Raw genomic sequence first — 26,822 nt, 5'->3', positions numbered from 1 at the left:
TTGATGGTGGAGTCAGATGTGAGGCCCTGGGACCACTTGAAAAGCCAGCTAATTGGCTGCATCTGCCCTCGACTTCTTATCCTGACAGGCAGACACACAGAGCAGTGACCTGAGAGCTGGGAGGCAGCTGCCTTCTCCACATAAAATGAGGTAAAGGCCAAGGGGGAGGTGCACTTAGCCTAGAATGGCATAGCCTGCATGTGTGCATGTGTGTGTGTGTGCATGTGTGAATATGCATATGTGTGTATACACACGTGTGAGTGAGTGTGCATTGGAAATTGTCCCCTGAAGCTATGGCTCTTTTGTCTCCAACTCAGAACTGTCTCGGAACTGTCTTAGACCTTTAAATCTGTAGAGGTGAGCTAGTATTATTTTTTTAATTGAACAGTAGCTAATAAACAAGGAAATGTCTACAGCTTGAACGTTCACAAATTCATAAGATCCACATAGCCACATATCTCTGAAGAAATAGAATGTTTTTCTCAACAGGTCTGTGCAGTGAATTCTGCCACTTTCCCAACCCAAGCAACCCCACTTCCTGTGTCTATCGTCACAGAGTTTTGCCAATTCTTAAATATCATATGAACGGAATCATAGAATACATGGGCTGGGGAGATGGACTTGCTATTCAAGTATGAGGACCTGAATTCAGATCCCCAGTAGCCATGAAAAACTTGGCATGGGGCTGTATGCCCATAACGCCATTGTTGAGGGGAGAGTGGAGACAGTAGGATTGCTGGAGCTTGCTGCCTGACAGCCAAGCTAAAATATCAAGCTCTAGAAGAAGTCATCCACTGTTTATTCCTGGCCTCCGTGTGCACATGCATGGAGATGTTTGCCTGTACACAACTCATTTACGGGCATGCAGGTGCACAAGTACACACACACACACACACACACACACACACACACACACCACAAACACATGTGAGAGGCAGACAGACAGATAGACACACAGAGAAAGACAGAGACAGACAGACAGACACACACACAAAAGAGAGAGAGAGAGAGAGAGAGAGAGGCAGAAAAATACACACACTCATAAGGGGGGGAGGGAGAGGGGGAGGGAGAGAGACAGAAAGACAGAGAGACAAGTAGACACACACATACATGAAAGAGACAGAGATAAACAGAAACACACTTATCCGAGAAAGATAAGAATTATAATCAGATTTGCAAGTTTCTTGTGTCTGACTTCTTCTATTCAACATAACATTTTCAAGACTCATCTGAGTTGATTCCTGCATGGGTAGGTGCTATGGTTCGAATCCTGTATTGAAGAGTTGGCCTTATCGAGTGGTGCTATTTTTGGAGGGTCTGGAAACCTTGGCAGATGAGACTTGGCTGGAGGAAGTAAATCCCTGGCCTCTGCCTGTCTTCCTCTTCTCCTTCTTGTTCACCAAGATATTAAGGCTGTTCTCTGTCGTACACATCTTCCAGGTATATGTGTCCAAATGATGACAGGAGGAACCCTCTGAGATCACGAGCCCGAATATGACCTTCCTTCCTTAAGTGACTTTGGTCGAGAGTGGACAGAGACGATCTGTGATGTTGTCATACCATGGCCTCCGCTATGAACCAACAGGCTTACCCTGTTGGTTATTTCATTCTGCAGCCATGACCAATGGATAGCTTAAAACTACACCCACTTTTATAATGCCACAGTTTCTGTGGTCTTGGTGTATCACTAGACTTAAATAAAGGTGTCAGCTAGGACTATGATGTCATCAGAGGCCTAGGTGTCGGGATAATCTTGTGCACTGTATAAAGGTTATCTTTGTGTTTCCTGTACCAGCAGAGAGCTGAGTACTGTGTGCACTTTGTTACTGTCATTTTGTGAAACATCTCCCGTCTCAGTGTGTGTAAACATTCTTCTCCATCACCTTCCGATTGGTTTAATGAAGAGCTGCTGGCCTATAGCAGGGTAGGAGATCCAGGCAGAGTTAGGAACTCTGGGAAAGAATCAGGCAGGCACAGGGAGGGGGAGTGATTCTCCAGCCAGACTCGGAGGGAGGAACAAATGCCTGGACTGAAGGAGAGGTAACAGACCATGCAGCAGAACGTAGATTACAGCAAACGGGTTAACTAAGTTATATGACCTAGTTGGGAACTAGCCTAAGCTATAAGGCCTAAGCTTAATAAATATGTCTTTGTGTCATTATTGGGCATTGTCAGGTTGAAACAGTTTGGCAGTACCTAGGGGTGGGTCTTCTGCTAAACTAACAAAGTTGTTAAAGAGTTCAGTTCTTAGTAATCATGGGCTGGGCCTTCTGCCTCTTCAGGTCACCCGCCTTTCCCTCGGCAGCCTACCAGACAGGCTTCTCACAGGCCGTGAGTGTTGCCTCCCAGGTCCACCTTTTCCATCACTAATCTCCTAACGGGCTAGTCAGATTAGGTCAGGCCCACCCAGAACAACCCCAGTCAACCAATAGGGGGCTCAGTCACACCTTTGGGAGTCTTTCACCTTTGCCACAAGAAGTAGCCTTAGTTGTGGGGGGCAGGAGGGGATAATGTCATCACATCCAGAATCCACGTGCATTCAGCATTTAATGCTGTTAACAATTACAAGAGATAATTAACTTATAAAGGGGAGAGATTTATTTTGGCTCACGGTTTTGAAGACTCCAGTCTATGACCTTCAGCCTTGTATTTTTCAGCCTGGGGTGAGGTGGGACATTGTGACAGTGAGCAGGAACAGAGCAAAACTGCTGCCTTGTGATTGGCCAGAGGAGAGAGGAGAAAGGGCATGGAAATCCTACTGTCCCCTGAAAAGGCACATCCAAAATGACTTGAACGCCTCTAAGGAAACCCTTCTCTTGAAGATTCACACATCTCCAGATTGTCTTATGGAACCAAGTCTTTAACCTGTAGGCTCTTGGGAGGCAGGATAGATCCAAACACTACATCAGGCTGTCCACTCGGATCATGGGGCCATCTTGGAATTCCTTCAAGGCATCTGTAAACATTTATTATTTGCAGAAGTGAACCAAAAAAACTTGAGACTTCCAATGTCCTTTAATACCTAATGCATATTTAAATTTTGTTTTGTCTCAACACTAGACTTCAGCTGGCTCATCAAAAACAAGCCATGGCCAGAGCCTTTGGGCACTGTGTCCCTCTGGGGCCTGTTGCCTAGTAGAGTGTCTTTTGCTATGGTTGTTAAAAGAGAGCGGATCTGTCATCCCGAAAACTCCACAGTGTGGATTAATGGGATACTCGCTTTTGCTCCTGCTTAGCTTGCTCTGGATTCCCTTAGTGTCTTGTGAGCTGTGAGTCAAATCTGGGGTTTGATGGAGTCCAGGTCAATCACAGGCAATGCCAAGGGCGGGAAGCTCCATCACTCGGGGAGACTCAGAACATCTTGTGGCCTCACTGAAGGTGATGCAATCAGGATAGGGATAGGCTGATCCTGACAGTTCTGTTTCTTTCCGTTGGATCAGAAGAAGTTCGTGGCTCTACTTTGTCCAACTGCTCAATTCTGCATCGAAGGAACGTAAGTTTACCTAAACGGATGGTTTGCTATGGTCTGAATGTTTGTGTCCTTCCCAGATCCAGGCCAGCATCTAATCTCCAGGACAGTGGTAAGAAGTGGGGCCTTTGGGAGGAGGGTGGGTCAGGAGGCTGCTCTTATCTGTGTGACTAGAGCTTTATAAAGAGGCTGGCAGGAGCTTCTTAGCGTCTTCTGGATCTTCTATCACTTGAAGCTGCAGTGAGAAGGCGCTGTCTATCAGGAACTGGCCTTCAGTAGACACCTTATTTTTTGGTGTATTGGTCTTAGATTATCTGGCCTCCAGAGCAGTGTGAGAGTAAAGTTTGTTGATTACAGATAACCCAGTATGAGGAGTTTTGCTGTAGCAGCTGAAGTGGACCCCCAAATGTAGTCTCAACACATTAATTGATAACTTGCTTGAACCAATGCTTTTTTTAAAAAAATTAGGTTCCAAGTAAGATTTTAAAAAATGTTCTAGTTTTTTTCAGTGCGTGTGTGTGTGTGTTGTGTGTGTGTTTGTGTATGTGTGTATATGTGTGTGTGGTATGTGTGTGTTTGTGTATGTGTGTGTGTGTGGTATATGTGTGTGTGATGTGTGTGTGTGGTATATGTGTGTGTATGTGTGTGTATGTATGTGATGTGTGCGTGTATGTGTGTGGTGTGTGGTGTGTGTGTGTAGTATATGTGTGTGGTATGTGTGTGTGTTTGTGTATGTGTGTGTGGTGTGTGTGTGGTATATGTGTGTGGTGTGTGTGTTTGTGTATGTGTGTGTGGTGTGTGTGGCGTGTGTGTGTGTGTGGTATATGTGTGTGTGGTGTGTGTGTTTGTGTATGTGTGTGTGGTGTGTGTGTGTGGTATATGTGTGTGTATGTGTGTGGTATGTGTGTGTATGTGTGTGTATATGTATGTGATGTGTGTGTGTATGTGTGTGGTGTGTGGTATGTGTGTGGTATATGTGTGTGGTGTGTGTGTGTGTGTGTGTGTGTGTGTGTGTGTGTGTGTGTGTGTATGTTATATGTATGTCTGGTGTGGAGTATATGCATGTACAGGTACCTTTGGGTAGAGCTTAGAAGAGGTTGTCTGGTGCTGAAGTTGTAGGCAATTGTGAGCCACCTGATATGGATGCCAAGGACTGAACTCGGGACTTTCTGCAAGAGCAGTTTGTATACCTAACTGCTGAACTGTCTCTAAGCCTTCCAGGTGGAATTTTGATGTAGCACCTCAATCTGAGAACATGCTCTGAACTCTTCCTGAGTTTGATGTTTAGGGGCCTGACTTCCACTAAGGTCAGACTATAAGCATTGTTTGACTGAAACCTACAGGATCCAGGAGATGTTTCTGGTGAGACATTTGGTCACCCCACAAATGTCTCCAAAATTAAACTATGATAGTTTAGATTTACACTGTCCACAAAGATTTATGTAATTGATGCTTGGCCCTCAATGGGCTATGTTGTAGTGATGAAACCTTTAGGAAGTGGGTGTGGGCTTGGTGGTACATGGCTATAATTCCTGCATGTGCAAGCTTGGTGCCGGCCTGTTGAGGTTCGGTCTTAAGTGCTAAGTGTGGGGTCCCCAAGACCTGGTTGCCCCAGAGAATCTGAATGTAGACCCAAGTGAGCTATGTGATTCCCCCCACCCAAGTTATTTCTGATTGGTGAATAAAGATGCTGACAGCCAATAGCTGGGCAGAAGAGACATAGTTTGAGGAGAACCGTGAGGGAGAGAAGGTGAAGAAGAAGATAGAGAGGCCATGGGTTAGGAGTCAAGAAAACATGGCCCTGAGGGCTGGCCAATTGGAGTTAAGAGCAGCCCAGATGAAACATAATAAGTAATAGTCGATAGGAAATAGATTTTCATAGCATAGAGGGTAGATATCTGCCGAGCTCTTGTGCTGTTTAAGGTTTGTTGTAAATATAAAGTGTGTGTGTGTGTGTGTGTGTGTGTGTGTGTGTGTGTGTGTGTGTTATTCAGGAACTAAATGGTCAAAGGCACAAAGGCAGGGATTAAAAATTTCTACAAGACCAGCCTGTCCTACGTAGGAAGGAAGTCTGCCTCAAAATATCAGAACTAAAAAGGAAAAAAAGAAGTGTAGAAGTGTTCCAGGGGCAAAGCAGGTAGGGGGTGGTGATCACGGAACAATTAACACAGCTCATGGGACTTAGGACCAGGAAATGCAGGCTGCTATAAGAACAAGTCCAGCCTCTCCTGCTCGGTGTCCTGTCATTGTGATGCCATCTGCCCAAAGGCAGCAGAGCCAAAGTGAAGCTGAAACCATACCCTCGGATTTTCAGAACTGAGAGCTAAAAACAAACAAACAAACAAACAAACAAACAACAACAACAACAAAACAAAACAAAAAAAACCCCAACAAAACCAACTTTTTTTGTCTTTACAAATTAAACCAGCCATGGGGTATTTTGCTAGAGTAACTGCAGGAGATGCATAGGTGAATATATAAACAAATAAAAAGTGGATGGGCAAATACCTAGCCCCAACCTGCCTCTCAGGTTTCCTGAGACCCACACTCGGGCTTCAGGTTCCCCATTTCTTCTTCAGGCCGGTGGTGTAGCTGAGGTCTCTCTGTGTGCTGTGAGATCTCTCCGTGGGTTTTTTTGTTCTGTTTTGTGTTGGTTTGCTTTGTTTTTCCGAATAGGAACCTATTAAAAAACATTGAAAACTCCATGGAGCAGCTAACCGTGGAGTGCTAAAGGCCTTCAATCCGCTCGGGGCTCTGGGGTGTGCACCATCTGGAGCTGTGTCTTCAAGTCGGCAGCTCTGTCTGCCTGCTGTCTTGAGTCTTCTATGTGGCCCCCTCCTAATGACTGGGCCATGCCAAGCTGCATGTTGAAATGCTATCCTGCAATGCTGGCACCACCTCCCATTCATTCACACAGCATGCCTCAGCCAGCCAGAACCGGGATATTTGGTGAGCGTGAGTGGGATGCGGTACTCCCTTGTCCTGGCTCCCCTCTTGGAAAATACCTCAGTAGCTGTGCTCTGACTCCAGGCCAGCTGACTGCCCCACCCCCCTGCAGAGAAATCTGCCTTTCATTTAACAGTTCTATTTCTTTCTCTCTGGAAAAGTCTTTGTGGTACCAATTAAAGGACTCTTTTATCCCCTCCTGTTTGAGGAATTTGAGGACCGCCTATGAAGAGCCTCTTTCCTAATCCAGTCCCAAGACAGAGGGAACGGTTGCTCTTGGAAAGGGTACCTGGCAGGGGGTTCGGGAGAATCCTCATGAGGACTTTGAGGTTGATCTCAATGGAGGGCCAGAGCTGTGTCAGGCATGGTGCCTAGTATGTCCCACGGGCAACCTCATTGTATCTGGATGGCCCAAGGTCACAGGATCATTCTGGTCACATGTTAGGGACATGATGCCTATCTCAGGATGTTAGACTTGATTGTGGCAGTTGTTTTCCAATATTCTTAGCTGACTCTATCATCTGTTTCCCTATAATCCCCTTAATTCAGAAGCTACAGGATTGAATTCCAAGGACATTCTTTCTAGCAGCTCTTACCACATAGATTGACGAGGTCCCCTGGCTTTTTTTGTCAGTCTGTCTTAGTTTCTTCTGTGTTTCCGTGGTAAAGTACTATCACCGAAGTCTCTTACAAAAGAAAAACATTTCATTTCAGCCTACAGTTTCTGAGAGCTTACATCTTTTTGTTTGATTGTCGAGACAGGGTTTCTCTGTGTAGCCCTGTCTGTCCTAGAACTTGCTATGTAGAGCAGGCTGGTTTTGAACTCAGAGATTCATCTGCTTCTGCCTCCTGAGAGCTGGGATTAAAGGTGTGCGCCACCAGCCTGGCGTGAGAGGTTACATCTGGATCTGAAAGTTAGAGGCAGAGGGAGACAGACACTGGGGATGGCGTGAGTCTTTTGACCATACCCCCTCCACCTCCTCATCCTTCCCAAACAGCTCTACTAACAGGGGACCAAGTATTTAAACATATGAGCCTGTGGGGACCGGTCTCATTCAAACAATCATGCAGTCTTTCCCCTCCTTATGCAGGTCCATTCCCTTGGTCATCTTGGGAGTTGATGCTGGCCACTGGCTGGTGCTAGGAGAGGAAGCAGAACTGGCTCCATCTTGAGGGGCACATAAGACGATGGAGTTTGCACCACTTTTGAGCTATTTAAAGGAAAAGGAGAGTGATTTCTGAAGAGGCAGAATGCTCATCAGGATCAAGGGGTTCGAGACTCCTGAGAACACAGACCTCACTGCAAGTACCTGGGCCAGTATGTCTACTTTGACATGTATAGACTTGCTGGGGTTGATAATTCCACGTAGGCTGCCTTTACAATTAAGAACTGTGCTAAGATGTGAGCTTTTCGTGTCCTCTTCCTGGGAGATAGATAGGTAGGTAGGTAGACAGATAGACAGACTGACCAACCAATAGATAGTCTTGCATGCTACCTTGACCTAGTGACCAGTCTCTGTCAGTCCTCCATTGTCTGTCTCAGTGCAAGGACATGCAACAGTCAGGCATACCTTGTAATATTGAACCATTCTTCTCAGTGCATTCCCTTCCTGCCCCATTTGCCTCAGAGAAAGACTAAATGCATCACATCTGCCTGACAGGTACTTTCTGTCATTTTGTCTCCGGATCTGAGGACCAAACCCAGGGCCTCATGCTTGCTAGGCAAGCGCTCTACCACTGAGCTAAATCCCCAACCCTGACAGGTACTTTCTGCAGTCTACTAACAACCAGGGCCCTGGGTGCTAACTGCCTTGAGTGAGTCTTGGTTAGGGCCTTGGGTGATCCTGTAAGGGCCCCTGGAGGAGGAGGAGCCCTTCTGAATTATTTCCTTAGAGGAAGAGTCAGGGCCTTTTCACTACTGTCCCGTCCTTCACCATGGGTTTGGCTGAGGAAGGTTGACACTGCTGTGTCCAGTAAAGACTGTTCCTAGAGGAATTCGACTGTAAGCCATCAAACAAGAAACACATCTGGAAGATGGAGAAAAGAGCGAATATCTCCATTCTGGAGATAAATCTGGGTTGCACATAACAGTTTCCACCCTAGAGGGTCTGTTTCTCATTCTCTTCTTGTGACAGTGCTACAGAGAACACCCTAGTTCTCCTCCCTTTGTTCATGTACACAATGCCCCTGCTTTGTATACCATGCAGTGTATGTAGAACATGGCTATGTGTGCACAGCAGGTTGGGGTGAGCAAGGGAGAGCTTGGATCCCAGAGTATGCCACTAGTGTTGGGCTTCTCCCTTCCCCACTGTTCCTGAGTGCTAGGAAGACCAGTCACCTCATCCCACCTGAGAGGGTTTGGACTCTATTTGGGTGTCTGTGCCCGGGATGTGCCGTAGGTGGGGCATGTGCTTCATCAGTTCTCTTCTTTAAAACTGGAAGGAGAGGGTGCTGACACCTTCCAGAATTTCACACTGCTGTCAGACACTGTGAGGAAGCATCCAATCCCACTGCTTCTTGTTTGCCAGCTGAGCATCTTTTCTCAACCTCCCTCATCATTTGCCTCCCTCCTCCCCCATGTCTTTCTGACCCATGAATTTTATACTGTCAAGTTGTCTATCCTTGACTTGTGGGACACACTCATTGCTTTGCACCCTGCACTGTGCCTGCTGTTATGGTCATGGTTCTCCCTGTCCACTCACCAAACAAAGCCTTTGCATGTTTAGTTCTAGATAGGTACATTCGATAGACAGTGTTCAAGTCACATGCCAGCACCTAGCTGTAAGGGAGTCCAAAATGAGTTCCCAGCCCTCTTAGCATTTGTAGTGGGAGATGAGTTAACTTTTCCCTAAGTTGTTTGATCTGAGGTGTTCCTTGGAAGGGTATCAGATTTGGTACTCTCTTCTCCAAAAAGCAGTAACTATCTATCTTGGTGCTAAGAGCTCTGCCCTACACAGTTATGGGGGGTTGTAAAGACCCAGAATATACAATGACACCTGCCAGGTGCTTAAGATGAAAAGTTACACCCGTCTCCTTCTAGGCTTTCCTGGGTCAGGCGTCCACAGTATGGATGGCAAACTCGGTGTATTTGCATTTGAAGCCAAGCACATTGGGCACTGTGGTCAGAGTACTAATGCTGTAGGGGCATTTCTTCCTACAGCGTTTTCCCCCTTGCTCTTCGGTAGCACACGCATCTACCATGTAGGAGCGCTGGTGATGCCAGAAGCCTCCTGTTAGGTCAAGACTACTATACTTATGACTAGTCCAAGAATATACTTATGACTAGTCCTGGACATAAATATATTCTGTCTCCTGTGAGCGTAAGCCATGCAGATATTCCCAGAGCCTGGTGGGTCAAGGGTGTGTAAGAAAGATGGTTTTGGGTCCTGCTAAGCCAAGGATTAAACAACTTGGAGAGCTCACTTAGGGCAGTGTGCTGACCTGTTGGGGAGTAACTGAGGCAGGCACCCCTTGGTAATCCTATCTAGATTTCTACCGGAGGGTGGGGGTGGGGGGATGGAGGGTGGCCCAGGGGGGCGGGGTTGATGGGGGAGGCCCTGGAGAAATACACAGAATGGGATGAAATGTATTTAGCATTTACCTGTGCTCTGGCACAGGACTCCTATACGGCTTAGCATTTCTTTAGGGTTAGGAACGGATAACTCAAGCAGCCTGGGGAACGGTCAATGAAAGACCATTCAATGAAATGCCCTTCCTAAAGACAGTTGCAAAATGAAAGACCGGAGAAGTAAAGGGACAGAATCACCAGCCTTCCACTAACTTAGGAAGCTTCGGGGAGGAGGCTGGGCTATAAAAAGTCTGGAGGGAAGACACTGAATGCGCATTTGATGTATATGTGGAGGTGCCCAGTGAGGTGGGGAAGCTGTGTACCTTCTTGCCGCCCAGCTTGCTACTAGCTGCTCCACAGTGCAGTTCTCTCTTGCGTTCCAGCAACTGTAAGTGTAGAACTTTGTACAGTTCCATGAGTCAGGCTAGTGAATCACACCCTAGGACAGGGCTGTGGGAATCGGACAGAAGTGTGGTTGGCACCTGAAGTGGGGGGCAGTCTGTGGGGCACAGGCCCGAGCCCATGGGCTCTGGGAGCCCAGAGTTAGAATCAAATGACTTGTGGGACACCTGGCTGGGGCTGGGAGTTGGTGTCAGGTGGCACCAGCTGTGGCCTTCCTCTGATTCTTGTTGAACAACGAACAAAGAAAAACGGCCAGTGTGAATGAGATCCCACACCCCTGTCCATGTTCGCTCACTCAGAAAGCTCCTGTGGTGTGGTCTGTGTCTCAGTGTGTCTTGGGTCCAGTAGAGCTGTGAGCAGTTAAGACTGTTCCACAGATAGGTTTCCAGATCTTCCTTCCCGCTCACTGGTATCACAGCTGTCAGCTAGCCCGTTTGCTAACAAGTATTGCTTTAAGTTCCTACCATGTACTAGGCTCTGCTCCAGACCCGCAGGACACAGTGGCGAACTGACTGTCAGACCCCCCAGGGATGCATTTTGCAGTGGACCTAGCAGCTCAGAGAGGTTGATTGTTTTTTGCAAAGTCACACAGCCCGAAGAATGAGGCTCAACCTAACCTCTTTCCAACAGACATTATTGCTTGCATTCTAAACTGATGACCAAGGCTGGGCCTTAGTCTTAGTGTTGGATAAATCCTGCGGCTCACATTGTTGGGCAATTTAGGGGCTCCTAGGTCAGCCACGCAAGCTTTCTCCTTCGACTCTCCATTCGAATCCCTCTTCTGTAGTGTACAAATCTTCCAAGGAGGCTGGTGGGGTTCCTCGGGGGGTATCCCAAGTGTCATAATGCATGTTCGTGAACAAAACCCTGTGTTCAGCAAATCGTTGAGACCAAGGCCTTCTCTGGTTACCTGCTAGATTGGAAGTATGTTCTGTGGGATGCCAAGAAAAGCAGAGAACACCGCTAAGAATTTTAACCATGATGTAGAAAAAGCATCATTTCTGGCAGGCACTGCTGAGTGGAACCAGACGGAGCCAAGCAGGAGCCTTTACCATTCTGGCTGCCATCGGGCCTGGGCGGGTCACCTGAGCCCACAGCCATCTTGTCAAGACTGTCACCTGGCCAAGGTCACTAGCTGTTGGGAGAGGTGCCTTGGATTTCTATGTCCTTGCTTGAAACTTCATACTGGACTTTGCCTGCTGGTGGGTTCTGTGGGTGACACAGGGCTCCGAGGAACGTCGACTTAGTGGGTTGTGGTAGCTCATACCTGTATTCATCCCAGCACTTGGAGGCTGAGGCAGGGGGATCATGAGTTTGAGGCTGAACTGGGCTACACAGCAAGTTGCAGGAGCCTATGTGAAAATGAATAAGAGGCCACACTGAACGCAGGGTGGCTTTGACTTCACTTTATGGGGGGTGGTAACCTTCATCTCTGGCCTTAATGAAGACCATTAAGTCTACAGGAGCAAATATCAGTGTGGCCCTTGGGCTCTTCTGCTGGCCATGGATTCTCCAGCAGTGTCCTGACGAATGCAATGAAGTGTGCACATAGGAGACATGTGGCTTCCGCACATAGAGCTTCTAGGCCAGCAGAGTGGTGGACACTGTGTGGGGATGAGGTCCCACACAGAGAGGCAGCTTTGAGAGGCTATAGGAGGCTTCCTTGGGGTATGGAGAGCCAGGGAAAGACTCTCCAGGAGGTTGCCTCAAGACTTGAAAAGAGAAGAGCTCAGGAGCCAAGGCAATATAGCGGGACAAAGCCAGTCTTATGAACGAAGAGTGCTAGGATAACTAGTTATCCACCTGCAGAAAAGTGATCCTGGACCAGACCAGAATGCCCTTCCCAAACACAGTTGCAAAATAGAAAGAGGATCTGGGTGTAAATGACAGTGTAGCCCACCTGGAAGTCAGCAGGGGCTTGCGGGGACCCTGATTGGGCTGTGATTGCTCAGAGAACTCGGAGAGCACACTCCGTGAAAGAAAGACTGTCTAGGCTAACATCATGGCAGTTAAAAACGTCGGCAGGGAAAGACATTGCCAAAGGATGAGCTCTAGATGGAGAAGGAATGTTTGCCAAAGACGTGTCTGATAAGCGTTATCCAAAACACGCGTGGAATTCTTGAAACTCTCCAAAAAACCAAACACGCAACTTGACGAAGACAAGGGCAAAAGACATTAACACACAGTCAAAGACCAACAGATGGCAAAGAGGATATTCTTGGACACTCCCATCACATGTCCCGGGGAAACACTGATGAGAGAGCAGTGAGCTACCAGTTTGCACCTGTGGGAACGGCTAACCCCAGAACAGGCTCCCACCAAACACCAGCACGGCAGTGGAGCATGGGACTGCCATGCGTTATTGAGAAACTGAAGCAGGCAGCATGGGGGAAGACTGGCAGCGTCCTGCAAAACCACACCTGCTCTACCTGACGGTCCAGCGGTTGCATCCTTTGGTGTTAACCTCAAGAGGTTGAAAGGGTAATGTGTAGAAAAGCCTACGAGTGGATGTTCACAGCCATTCTCTCATAATTGCTCCAAGTTGGGATTTAAGAGGAGCGGCCTTCCTTCAGTGGGTGTGAAAATAAATTATGGAGAGATAGTTCAGGCCCTGGAATGTTACTCGATGTTAAAAAAAAAAAAGGCACAAGGCTCCGAGACAGAAAGAGGAAACTTAAATGTGTATTTACCCATAGAAACCACAAAGGCATGATGCCAAGGACGAGGTTCCTGGGAAAAGCAGGACTTGGGAAACTGAAAAGATCAGGGGCTACCAGGGGCAGTGACTCGGGCATGACTAGGTGAGGTAGAGATGCTTTAGGACAGTGAAATGGCTGTGCACTGTCCTGACGGATATGTGGCCCACACTTGTTCAAATCCATAGGTGGAGAACACGTCGAAAGAGCCCTAATGATCACAATGTGTCAGGGAAGACTCACTGTTGGTAACAAATGTTCCTCTCTCCTGGGGGATGCTGCTAGTGGGAGCGGGTGTGCAACTTGAGGACAGGGGCATGTGGGACATTTCTATTTCTCATGCGAGGCTTCGAGAATAGAACTTCCCTGAGCATACTCTATTAAATTTGGAAACAATCGGAAAGTCGTGAAGGTAAGGAAGGAGTAAGCTATCTAGGGAACAGCCTGTGCAAAGGCCCAGGGGCAGGGAAAAGCCTGATCCCAAAGACCTGAGACAGGTTGGTGATGCTAAATGCAGAGGTCACTCAAAACAGTGAGAGCAGGGAAACAGCCAAGTGGTGACATAATTCAATTGGAGTTTAAGGTTTTTAATTTTCAGATTTGCTTTACGTCTATGAGTATTTGCAGGTAATATATACCCACCACATGCAGACGTAGGTCAGGAAAGATCAGAAAAGGGGGGATCGGTTCTCCTGGAATTGGATTTGTGGGTGGTTATGAGCCACCGTGTGGGTGCTGGGAACCCAACCCTTGGTCTTTGTTAGAACATCAAATGCTGCTCACCACTGAGCCATTTCTCACGAATCTGAGCCTCCTGATTGGTGTATTAATAAAGCTTCGTTGGTAGGTGATAGCATATAGGAGCCTGGGGTCAATCCAAGAAGCCACCTAGGAGGCTTTTACGGTGGCCTAGAACAGAAGATAGTGGGGCCCTAAGGTCTGGGACAGGTACACAGATTCAAAGGCAGCAGCTTTGCCTTGTAGGAGGGATAGTGAGGTGTTACTGTTATAGTGCTGTAACCAGAATGCCCGAGAGGACACCAGGAAGGAGATTCCTTATTTTACCTCATGGTTTCATAGATTTCAGTCCATGGTCACTTAGCCCCATGTGCTTGGGCAAATGTCATGGCTGCAGGAGCCTATGGTATAAGAGGGCTGTTCACTTCATGGCTGGCTGGGAGAGATACAACCTCAGTGTAACCTCTTGTAGCCAGGCCCCATCTCCTATGTTCTGATAACTCCCTATGTCTATAGCACAAACTGTCATGTTGTAAATCAAACCCTTAGGCCAGCATGTCATGCCCACTTGTCTCTAGAAAGGCCCTCCCAGACACACTTGGAGGAATGTACAAATCTCCCAGGTGACTCTCAAGTCAGTTGAGTTGACAGTAGACAGAGACCAAAGGGGCTTTGCTGGTTATGCTCACTTCCTGGACAGTGAACTTGTACCTAACTTTCCCCCCTAAAAGTCACTAAAGACCAAGACATCTTGAGCTGTATTCAGCCCTCCCATATCCCCACTCCCAGTGCAGTGTCAGTTGCCCAGAAAGGCCAACCCTAACCACTTGCCCTCTTTCTCTTTCTGACGCGGAGCTCAGATTTTAGGCCCTGACACTCCCACTTCCTGCCAGGCAGCCCTGACATCTACAATATCAGCACAGTGCCTTGGCTTTAGAGTCAGACAGACCTAGGTTTGCGTCCAGGGTCAGTCTGGTACTACAGCTAGCAGAGAAGGTCAAGTCACCAACCTTTCCCAGTTGTACCAGTTCCCACACGTGGAGTCTGTGGGGGGTGAGGATTATAATCAGTCATTTCGTACGCAACAGAAGACTTCTAGGTACACAGCTGGGGCTGAGGACATACCAGACATTGTAGCCGGAAGTTCTGAACAGAGGAGGTGAGGTGTGCAGAGTATGGCCACCACAATGCGTCTCTGGCTTTTACTGCAGTGCTCAGGTGGAAACAGAACAAGAAGCTGACAACAGGGAGCACGAGGGCCGAGGCGACACAGTCACATGATGCAGTGAGGACTTGTTTGCTTGGTTTGGTTTTGGGGATAGAGCCTTGCTTAGGCTGTCCTGTCCTGGAACTCAGGAACTTCCGGCCTTAGCTCCCCAGCTGCTAATGTGATAGATACTTGCCACCATGCCCAGCAGGAAGGCCCACTTAAAAGTGAAGGTCATGTCCCTTCGTGGTCATTGTTTTGATAGGCATGATAGCATGTACCTCTCATCCTGACACTCAGGAAGGAGAGGTAGGCAAATCTCTGAGTTCAAGGCCAGCCTGCTTGCCTTAGAGGGCAAGTTAGGGCTTCACCATGAGGCATACACTGCTGTCTGTCTGCCTGCCTGCCTGCCTATCTCTGTCTCTCTTTCTCTCTCTGTCTCTCTCTCACACACACATTCACACATTCACAGGCAGAGATAGAGAGGGAGAGAACAAGAGAGAGAGAGAGAGAGAGAGAGAGAGAGAGAGAGAGAGAGAGAGAGAAGAAAATCAAATTAAGTGTGAACTTGGATATCCTGTAATATATTAAGTAGAAATGTCAGGATTCAAGTGTACATATGGGGCCTGAGGAGGTGGCTGGGTGGTGGGGAAGAACATTGGTGGCACTGTGCTGAGAAGGCATAAGGATCTGAACTGAAATCCCCAGCACCCATGTGGCCCTAGCACTAGGGTAGGGAAGAGATAGGAGGATGACTGGGGCTTGCTGGCCATCAGACTCACTCCAGGTTCAGTGAGAGACGCTGCCTCAAGGGAGTAAGAGGGAGAGGGATAGAGCAGGGCACACAACAATCTCCTCTGGCCTCTGAAGCACGCCTGGGTGCATGTACCTGATATGTATATACCATCTACATTCATACAAAACACACATGCGGGGGCATGTGCACACATGCACACACACAATAAAATTTAAAAATAGCTAAATGTAGCAGGCGAAAAAATGAAAGTGGGAGGGGCCCTTGTTCAGAAGAAGGGGTTTAGTTAGAGGGGAAAATTACTAAGGTAGGGGATATGAGTGAATACATTATAAAGTATGAACCATGAAAGAGAAAATAAATAGAATATTTAAATGTGTATGTAGAAGAGATAATGGCAAGGTTTGGGTTTTTATTTTTCCCCCTATCAGAATTTTTAGACTCTTCAAAATTGAAAAGCTTCAGCCATGAATATCTGTTTCTTTTTAAGACCTGGTAAAATACAACAATACGATAAGGAAAGGTGGGAACTCTGTAACTTCACAAACAGAATCTGGGCGGCACGGGAGTGCTACCTTAAGGAAGGGTGGGGTTTTAAGAGCCTCGGGGGGAGTGCACAGTCCCTCCTTTTAATTCCAGGTCGGCTTCTGATTGCCTTGACCGATCCCACTCTATGGAAGTGACACTGGAGTTTCCTTTTCTTGCCAGAACCTTCTCTCCTGTGTCCTTCAAAGCCATCACAGCGTCAGGAAGCCTGAAGCCTGAACTGCATGACGGCTTCAAGTAGGCATTCATGTCAACACTCCGAGCTGATTCATCTTAGCATGCAAGCCAGACATGGGAACAAAGAAGCTTCTAGAAGTTTCTGGTCTCTCGAGACTGCAGTGGTCTCAGGAGTGGCTTCAGACATGGCGAGGCAGTGTGCAGCCACTTTGTCTTTTGTCTCATGTCTATGGGGCTACAGGCAATTCTTTGACAGGAAGTTTGTGGAGATTTCTTTTTATTTTTTTTAAAGATGTATTTGCTTTGATGTGCATCGATAGTGTTGTCTGCATGCATGTCTTTCTCTCTCTGTGGGGGGTGCCAGACCCCATGGAACTAGAGTCCTAGACAGTGATGAGCTAGCTGTCATGTGGATGCTGGGAACTGAACCCTAGTCCTCTGGAAGAACGGTCAGTGCTCTTAATCTTGAGCCATCTCTCCAGCCCTAGATGGTGATTTCTTACGCATGCTCCATTTTTTTTTTTTTGTTTGTTTGACAATTTCACTGTGCAGGTTGCCAGCCTGAGCTCTTTGATCCTCTAGACCCAGCCTCTTGGTTACAAGTGTGCAGCGTCATATCTGGCTCCCATTTTTATGTATTTATTATTTTATTTTATTTGTGTGTATGCCCTTATATATGTGCACATAGGTCTGTGGAGGCTAGACGTTGTGATGGTTTGAATATGCTTGGCCCAGGGAGTGGCACTACTAGGAGGTGTGGCCTTTGTTGGAGTAGGCGTGGCCCTGTTAGGGGAAGTATGTTACTGTGGGGGTGGGCTTTGAGACCTTCCTCCTAGCTGCCCTTGAGGCAGTCTGTTCCTGCTTGCCTTTGCAACAAGATGTAGAACTCTCAGCTCCTCCAGCATGCCTGCTTGGATGCTGCCATGTTTACTGCCTTGATGATCATGGACTGAACCTCTGAACCTGTAAGCCAGCCCCAATTTAATGTCTTTTATAAGAGTAGCCTTGGTCATGGTGTCTGTTCACAGCAGTAAAACCCTAACTAAGACAGAGGTTGACACTGGATGCATTCCTCACTTGCTGCTTACTTTAATCTTTGAGACAAGGTCTCACTAAACCCGGAGCTTGCTAATTTGGCTACTGGCCTGCCAGCTAGAGCTTGTGGTCCTTCTCTCTCTGGTACTGGGATGCTATACCTGACTTTAGGGATCTGAATGCAGGTCGTCAGGCTTGTACAATGAGGACCTTTCTGACTGAGTTAGCTCCTCAGCCGCCAGCTTCCACTTGTATTCTTTTGATTCTACGTTTTCCAGACCTTGAATTTTTTTTAATTGTCAAGCATATGTCTTTATGATGAAGATTTTATTTATAAGAAAAATTTTCAAAGATATACTAGTCAGGCTTCTTGAAAGAAGTGTGTGTGTGTGTGTGTGTGTGTGTATGTGTGTGTGTGTGTGTGTCTGTGTGTCTGTGTGTGTGTGTGTATGTGTGTGTGTGTGTGTGTCTGTGTGTGTGTGTGTCTGTGTGTCTGTGTGTCTGTGTCTCTATGTATGTGCATGTATTAGAGTGCCTTACAGGCTGTGTTTCTGGCTACTCTAACAATGGCTGTCCCCTGCAGAAAAAGCAAGAACCTAGTAGTTGTTGAGTCCATGAACTGAATATCCAAGCAGTCCGAATCTGGTGCTGAGCTCATGGGAAATCTTAGTCTATGTTGATGTCTTAGAGTTTTATTGCCGTGAAGAGACACCATGACCATAGCATCTCTTATGAAGGAAAACATTTAACTGGGGCTGGCTTACAGGTTGAGAGGTTTAGTCCATTATCACCACGGCTGAGAGTTCTACATCTTGATCCGCAGGAAGCAGAAGGAGACTGTGTGTCACACACTATGCCTAGCTTGAACATAGGAGACCTCAAAGCTCACCCCAGTGACACACTTCCTCCAACAAGGCCACCCCTACTCCAGCCAGGCCATCCTTTATAGTGCCACTTTCTATGAGCCAAACATGAGACAGGGGGCATTTTTATCAAACAATCACAGTTGGAATCCTGAAAATGTAGGTTCTAATATCAGCAAAGGGAAGCCTCAGGAGTAGGAGAGGTAAACTTGCCAGTGAGAGCGAAGGCAAGCAAGCGAAATGGGAATGTTTCCTTCTTGTACGTCCTTTTATGTGGGCCGCCATTTAGAGATGTGCCTAGATCTAGGGTGGGGCTTCTGATTTCAAATGTCTCAGTCTAAAAGATCCCTCCTGCTGGCTGACAACCAAAATTAGCTATGATGAATTAATAAAGAATCACAAAACCGGGCTCGAGAGATGGCTCGGCAGTTAAGAGTACTGACTGAGTTCCTGAGTTCAATTCCCAGCAACCTCATGGTGGCTCCCAACCATCTGTGATGAGATCTGACCTGTCTGATGACAGCTACAGTGTACTCATATAAGTAAAATAAATAAAGCTTTAAAAAAGGAATAAGAAAGAATGGATTGAAGGCTATAGGAGAGAGGGGAGGAGAGAAAGGAGTAAGGAGGCACGGGGCTGTGTTTCTGAGAGAACTCAGACTCCAGCGTTCCCAGGCCTCACTGACCTTGGGTGCTGTTCTTGGACCTATCTTTCCTTCTTGAGACATTCTCTCTGTTCTTCTAGCCTTAGAGCACAAGCAGTCTGCTGAGCTCACTAGAATGTGATGGCTTCACCTCTTCCTGGCTGCCTTAGTTGCTTCTATGTTGCTATAGCAAAAATATTTGAGGCAGCGTACTTTATAAAGTATTGAGGTTTATCGTGTGGCCTGAGATTCTGGTGCCCAAGCAACATGGTGAGGGACTAGTGAGGGCCCTCACAGAGTTTCAGCCTGGGGACTATACAGAGAGTAGAACCCGGCTATGCAGGCCAGGTGAGGTGGCCCCGTTTCTGTAATAACAATCCACTCCTGAGAGAAATAGCTTCTTGAGAACCAGTATTAATCCTGAGGGGCTGCCAGTGACCTAACTAACCTGAACCAGGACGCACCTTTGAAAAGATCAACAGCTCAACACAACCACACTGGAGACCAAGCTCCCAGTACACGGGCCTTTAGGAAATGCACTTAGGTCATGCCCAAACCTTACCACGCTGTGTCTTTGCTGCAATTCAACCTCTCCGAGCAAGCGTTGAAAGCTCTGAAAGGTGGGGTGCACTGAAAGGTGGGGTGCACACAGGCTCAGCTATGGCTACAGTGTGGAAAAGCAGCCCCTTCAGGATCACCCTCTTCAGGATCACCAATTCAGGGCAATGCCTGAAAGACATGAAACTGAGGGGAGGGGCCATTTCCCAGAGCCCAGACTGGAGCTCTCTGGATGGGCTGCCATGGGGGGGCTGAGGTGTCAGGCACAGAGAGGGAAGCTGTGCTAACAGAGGCCAGGGCCACCCTAGCTCCTCCAGGAAGCTGAGTGATCCCACCCATAAACCTTTCACCTCTGTACCTCTGAAAGGAGCCATTGAGAGGAGAAACCTGAGCGTTGATGCTTTACGCGAGGTCTGCCTCTGCCAGCAGCAGCCTTGGGTCTCTGGGGAGGGATTGTTTTTACCTACAGTGCACAGGAGGGGGGTGGGGGCTGCTAGAAGCTGATCGTTCACCTGTCCACTGCCCTCACCCAAGAGCCCCCTTTCCTTGCTGGGTAGCTACAGGTCACACTAACTCGGTCTGAACCCAGCACCTGAGTCTGTGCCTGGAAGCCATGTTTCTCCTCTTGCCAGAGCTGGGGAGTACCTGTCATGCAGCTACTGAAGCAACCAGTTTCATGTCTTTCTGGCATTGCCCTGAGTCTCAAACCTGCATGCCCCACACCAGGGGGAAATTGCTTCTTCATGATCACGAGTATGAACTTCAGTGATGCTACAAGCTCAGGAAGGGAGAATGCACACTCCAAGACTTGACGACATCCCTTTGTTGCCACGGTCACTGGACAACATTGTCGGGCTGCTGGAGTGACAGGTCACACACAGACACACATTTTGTGTACCCATGCACGCGCACATGGACACGCTTCTTCCTATAATGTTCCCTATATGGAGTGTCTGGTTAGTGTTAACTGAGTTCCTACCGTGTGCACCTGGTGGTTTTTTTTTTTTTTTTTGGTTCTTTTTTTCGGAGCTGGGGACCGAACCCAGGGCCTTGCGCTTCCTAGGCAAGCGCTCTTCCACTGAGCTAAATCTCCAGCCCCACCTGGTGGTTTTCATACATTGCCTCTTAATCTGTGCAACCTCTGGAGGCACGTACCACCGTGGGATTCATTCTTCTCATGGTCAAGCTTGGGATCAGCACTTCAGCATTCTCTCCACATATCCAGGCCTCTGATCTGGTAAGAGCCAACCTCATAGTGAGTTCTATTTTGTGTTTTCCCACAGCTCAGTGAGTTCCTTTTCCTGTGTTTTTTTCGTCATTGGAAGAACAGCTTAAAGTTGCAGCATGCATGCATGCCTTGCACAGCAGCAGGGATTAAGGGTAGACAGAGGGGGAGAAAGAAGACAGTCAGCACTTATTCAGATGCTACTTGCTATCCCAAGGGCTGTGCCCAGGGTGCTGACCCTGACCCAAGACTCTTTCCTGACACAGGACGTCCCGGCTGGTGGCTCTCTAGGATTTCCATTGCTTTCCTGTGAGTAGGGCCCACTCACAAGCCTGTGAGTACGGATGTGTTTGATGAAGGGGCAGGCCTGGTTCTTGTTGGTAACCCTTTGAATTCTCTGTCCTCCTTGGTTTATGTCCACAGCACAACCAGCACCCGCTCAGCTCACAACCTCTACTGCTGAGCCAGTCTCTGCTCATCGTCTGAGCGGGAGACAAGACTGTCATTCAGAGGGTCGGAGGAGCAGCGCTGCTTCACATAGCAACGACTGGCACTGAGCACTGGCCGAGGTCCTGTGGGTCCCATCCTTGCTGGTCTCTCATTAGAGGAAATTCAGTAAAAGGGCTTGTTTATGCAGGAGATTGGGGGTCCAGGGACACTTTTCTTCTTTGAGTGCTACATGTTGGCTAGAACATTTAGAAGCCAGGTAGCAGAGGAATGAGGGTGGGAGTGGCATCCAAGGCCAACAGGCAAGTGACTAGCCCCTATTCATGCACAGCACAGGAGGATACAGGGAGAAGGGTGCTCGTGCTGACATCAGGAGCCTCTGGGGCTTGCTATAGTCATTTCCTCCAATCCTAAGACTTTCTTACATGTGAGGAAGCTGAAGTCCAGTGCAAGGAAGGAGCTGTCACTCAGCCTAGGAGCAGGGGTCCTGGATCTTCATGCTGCCCCCATACTTGGTTCCCTGTACTTTTCTCTCCATACCCCAAGTCCTCTGGTGTTATTGTCAGTCATCCATTGGTTCCAAAGCTCCGAGGAGGCCAGTGTCCCCTTGAACAGCATCATGCCTGGACCACAATGAGACCCCAGTACAGGGTGACCATCCAAACATTCATAGCCCATCTCAGAGCCAAGTGAATGCAGCTGCAGGGGGGTTAGGAGACACACTGCCCCATGCCACCTGGCTATTTGGTGGTAATTGGCTGGCTCTCTTGGGTTTGCTCAGGATAGTGCTGGGAGCCCTGCCTACCCAAGATGCTCCATTTGGTCCCCTGAGTAGGCTTTGACTCTTTCACTGTTAGGATAGCCAGAGTGCTGCAGCTCAGGGGTGAACATTCAAGCACTATTTATTTATCATTGAGCGCAACCTAGTTGATCATGAAGGATGGAGCTTGAACTGTCCAGCAAAACCACTGTTGTCCCTCAGCTGCACCAAAATCTGCCTTTGATCCACTAATCCTCACAGAGAAGGCTGGGAGACAAGCAGAAGGAAATCCTCTCTTCTTTGGGTCTGCACCAGTGTCAATGGGGCCCATCATAGGGATCTCTGCCCCAGGCCTGCTTGCCTGAAAAATTGAGGGGTGTTTGAAGGGGGCCTACATCATGGTGCCCAGGTCACCTGGGATGGCAGGCACTCCCTACTGGTCTGATGTTTCTCCTCTTATCTCCCTCCACTCCCTCCTTCTCCTTCCTCTTCTTCCTCCTTTCCCCCTCCCCCTCCTCCTTTTCATCTTCCTCTTCCTCTTCACTCTTTCTTGAACCCGATTCTTTGTGCTGACCTGAAGTTTGGAAAAGCGACAGAGCTAGCCCAGCTGGTAACCCCTCTGACCCGTTGTTCCCCATTTTGTTCCATACACAAAATGTGCTTTACTCTGGTATCACCCTGAGGGGGTGATGGAGTCCCTTCCTAGGATACTTCCCTTCTATGGAAAACAAGACTAGCCCAGATGGGCATAGCCTGTGCATCTTGACTTCTCTAGAAGTGGTGGAGAATGGAGAGCCCTGTATCCACACTACTGTGTATAAATCTCAAAGTCAGGCCTAGTGGCATAGACTATAATCCAAGATGGGATTGGGAAATCAAGGCCTACCTGGCCTACAAAGTGAGTTCAAGACAGACTTTTTCCTTATCTCAAAATAAAAAGGGGAATGTGGATATAGCACAGGGGTATGGTATTTGCCAAGCATGAACAAAGCCTTAGGGTTAACCTGGAGTACTAGCGAAGGAAGAGGAGAAAGAGGAGGAGGAGGAAGAATAAGAGGAGGAGGAGGAAGAGAAAGAAGAGGAAAAGAAGGAGGAAAAGAAGAAGAAGAGGAAGAAGAGGAGGAAGAGGAGGAGGAGAAGGAGGAGGAAAAACTCTGGGATACCAACTTTCAGATAATTAATTAGCCTCTCTGCCATTCTGTTCCATGGCTTATTAAACAGAATAATGCTGGCGGATTATCATGTAAAACGATGCGGTGGTTCATTGGGAACCTATAGGTTGGTACTGAAGAAGCCCTTAACAAAGGGCCTGTGTGGTGATGTACTTTGTTCTGTAATGCCATAGGTAGCTTCCATCTGCACAGATGTTCCGCTCATCATTCTCTGTGATCCTATGGGTTCTGTCTTCCCTCAGACCCCAGATGCAAATGGGGTGGACTCTGTCACACCAGGCCAATGCTGGCCAAGGAATTCTGGGAAAAGAGATCGAGACTCGTGTGGTTGTGTTCCAAGGAGACAGGGACATTGATCAGGTGCTCTTGCAAGGAGCTATGCTTGTCATTCGGGCCGTAGGTTGACAATAACCACAGAGGGAGCCCAGTAGGTAAGGAGAGGTCAGAACCACTCTGAATAAACAAGGCACAAGTCCATGGTTCAACCTGACTCTTAGTGTGGGAGAATGGGGCCTGGTATGCAGGAGTCCTGGCCTAGTTGATGCACCTTAGTTGCAGAGATTTTTCAGGGTAGAGGCTGGACTGAGGTAGGGAAGGAGATGCTAAGCAACACAGCCTACAGCTTCTCAAAGAGGCCAGGCAGGGAGCATGAGACCAGGACAATGCTCTGGAGGGCTGCTGACCACTTCTGTCCACACTGGTTACTGTCAGCTCCTGTGTGGGGTGGTGTCCGCCCCTTGTCTGCCATCATCTTTGAACTTGGAGTTCCTTCATGCAGCCACCTGTCAGCTGAGTCGCCCCACTCCTGAGACACAGGGGGAGGACTTAGCTGCCTCGTCTCAGTACTCTCCTTCAGCTGCTTGTAGCAACTGCAACTGACAATGTCAAGTGGAAAATTCCAGAAAGAAAATATAGTATTTAATACTGGCGTGATCCTGTTTTTGGTGATATGATGCTGTGGCTATGCCTAACTTATCGGTTGCCATGGGTGTGTGTGTATGTGTGGGAGAGTGCAGGGTATGTACAGCTTGATACAGTCCAGAGTTCTATGGAGATGTATTGGCATCTTCTGTGGATAAGGGACCAGGATACTGCGTATTTGCAGGGGAAGGGGTGAGATTCTGAGATTTCTAATGAAAATCTCCCTCCTTCCTCTTCCTCTTCCTCTTCTTCCTCCTCCTCCTCGTCTTCTTCCTCTTCCTCTTCTTCCTCCTCCTCGTCTTCTTCCTCTTCCTTCTCCTCTTCCTCTTCCTCTTCTTCTTCCTCCTCTTCCTTCTCCTTTTCCTCCTCTTCCTCCTCCTCCCCCTCCTCCTCCTCGTCTTCTTCTTCCTCCTCCTCCTCCTCTTCTTCCTCTTCTTCTTCTTCTAGAGTTATTTATCTTACATATGTGAGTACACTATCACTGTCTTCAGACACACCAGAAGATGGTATTAGATCCCATTACCGATGGTTGTGAGCCACCGTGTGGTTGCTGGGAATTGAACTCAGGACCTCTGGAAGAGCAGTCAGTGTTCTTAACCACTGGGCCATCTCTCCATCCCCCAGCTTCACTTCTTTCTGTCAGTCCCTGCCACCTCTTTTTCATGACTGCCTTAGTCCATTCTGGATTTATCCACTTTATTTTGTGTGGGTTTTGCCTGCCTGCATGTCTGTGCACCATGTGCTACCTGGTCCCTTTGGAGGTCAGAAAAGGACTCCGACATCTTGGAACTGGAGTTACAGATGGAACCACCATAACCGAATCCAGGTCCTGTGCGAGAGCAACGAGTGTTCTTAACGATGGATTCACCGCTCCAGCCCCATTCTTCCTCCCCTCTGAAGCAGCCCCAGAGTGGATACAAATTCTTTCTCTGCACAGTGGACTTAGTTGAAGACTGACAGTTGTAGAGAAAGGCCACCTTTCAAAGGGGGCAGTTAATTTATGTTTTGCTATTTTTTTTTCTAGAAAACCCCTTGGGCAGAGAATCTTCTCAAGCGGGCTCTGCTGTTCTATCTCCTCAGACCGTTAACCGAAACTCCAAACTGTGAACCAAGCCAAAGCGTCCCACTAGCTCCAGAGAAACGCAAAGGCAGGGCACACACTCACCTTTGAACTTGCCTCCAACGCCCCCACTTTCATACAGTGTGGCCTCCGAGAAGGACTTCTTTCCCTAAAAAGATACCTTGGGAGCAACTCTTTAAAAGCAGCAACCCCTGCCTGACACCCAGACACCAAGCAGTGCTTTACCTGTGTGGGTCTGATTCCCCTCTATGTGAATTGGGGGTCCCGAGAGGTCATTGTTCCCGCCTTCTGCTCTCACGAGCCTCAGAAGAAAATAATTCAGGAGGAAGCAAAGGGCCACACAGGTGTTTAAATCCCCACTGTAATAAATATTCCGTGACAATAAAAATGACATCGTGAAACTTTGCAAAAACTTGAGTTTCTCCAGCTTGGATCTCCGAGTGGGAAGTTTTGACCTCGCTAACAAAATAGCTATTTGCTTTCCCCACTGCTGAGATTTGCCAAATGAAGTAAAGATGGGGCAGAGACGCACAGGCTCCTCTTAGGAAGAGAGAGGCGCTCCCTTCCGTCCCTCCCTCCCTTCCTCCCTCAGTGGGGCCTTGCTTGGTTTTGTTCTTCCTTTCCTTTTGTTTTTACCATATGCAAATCTTCCTCTTGGCTTCCCTCGCAGCTTGATAGATGATTGGTTGCCTTTCACTTTCAACATCAATAGCGAGGCACATACTTTTTTACTTCTTCGCAATTCCGTGTCTAAGTTCTGTGGCGCTGAGAGAAAACAATATGGTCCCCCCCGCAGGAGGTAGACTGTGTAAATATATATTAGTTTGGGGAGAAGAAATGAGGGCTGATAAAATATTCAGAAAGCGGGCTGCCCCTGAGGGATGTTATTCTGCACAGCCAGGGAGCAGATTAATGACATCGTTTGTGAGGAAGAAGAACGGCCCCATAAAATATGTATCAGTGGGGTTGGTGGTGGGATAGGCAATTGCCTGGAGTTGCTTGCGTGGGTATTGGCCTCAGAATCTTCACTCATCCTTGGTCTCCCCCATCAGTGTTTAGCAACAGCAATGGAGGGTGAAGGTTCCGGGTAGGGTATGCTGGCCTTACCTTCTCAGGTGTAGAGTCAGGAGGTCTAGTTCTACCTTTAACCTTTATATCCTAAGCTAGTCATCACTTAACCTCTCTGAGGGAGATTAGAGCTTGAGAAAGTGGTTTTTAGGATGGGGGTTACTGGAAAGGAAGCAAGATGGGGAAAATGTACTATTTGCTTTAGAGTGAGAGAATATGACTACAGAGATTCCTTGAGATGTTAGTTAGAGTAGGGAGGACTCTCAGGTCTCAAGGCCCAGTGTGATGGCACTTATCCTTAATCCCAGAGCTCAGGAATCAGAGGCTGGTGGATCTCTGAGGCCACCCTGGTCTACAAAGTGAGTTCCAGGACAGCCAGGGTCATCCAGAGGAAACCCAGTCTGGAAAAATTTAAAATGAGCAAACATAAAAGTCCCATGAGTAAGATGGGCGATTCCCTGATGACCCCTCTGAATGGACAGCTTCCCTTGGCTTCACATAGCTAGCCAGTTTGGGTCTGAACTGCTTGGAAAAGTAGCAGGAGA

At 48.0% G+C, this 26,822-nt stretch overlaps 1 long non-coding RNA gene across 3 annotated transcripts; it reads left to right on the top strand.

Moving 5' to 3' along the window:
• Nucleotides 1-25,621, top strand: LOC134483621 (uncharacterized). 3 transcript variants are annotated; one of them, XR_010060433.1, is made up of 3 exons: nucleotides 23-150; nucleotides 3,441-6,418; nucleotides 7,507-9,904. It is a non-coding gene; the product is annotated as an uncharacterized LOC134483621 (long non-coding RNA). The 3 variants fall into 3 exon arrangements; XR_010060434.1 differs by lacking the exons at nucleotides 3,441-6,418; nucleotides 7,507-9,904 and adding an exon at nucleotides 25,153-25,621 and having other exon boundaries at nucleotides 1-150; XR_010060435.1 differs by lacking the exons at nucleotides 3,441-6,418; nucleotides 7,507-9,904 and adding an exon at nucleotides 1,441-1,732 and having other exon boundaries at nucleotides 1-150.
• Nucleotides 25,622-26,822: the final 1,201 nt, after the last annotated feature.

The sequence above is a fragment of the Rattus norvegicus genome, chromosome 19 (assembly GCF_036323735.1).
Source record: "Rattus norvegicus strain BN/NHsdMcwi chromosome 19, GRCr8, whole genome shotgun sequence".
Classification (NCBI taxonomy): Eukaryota; Metazoa; Chordata; class Mammalia; order Rodentia; family Muridae; genus Rattus; species Rattus norvegicus.
The sequence above is the reverse complement of the archived record's forward strand: the minus strand, read 5'-3'. Positions and strand labels throughout refer to the sequence as shown.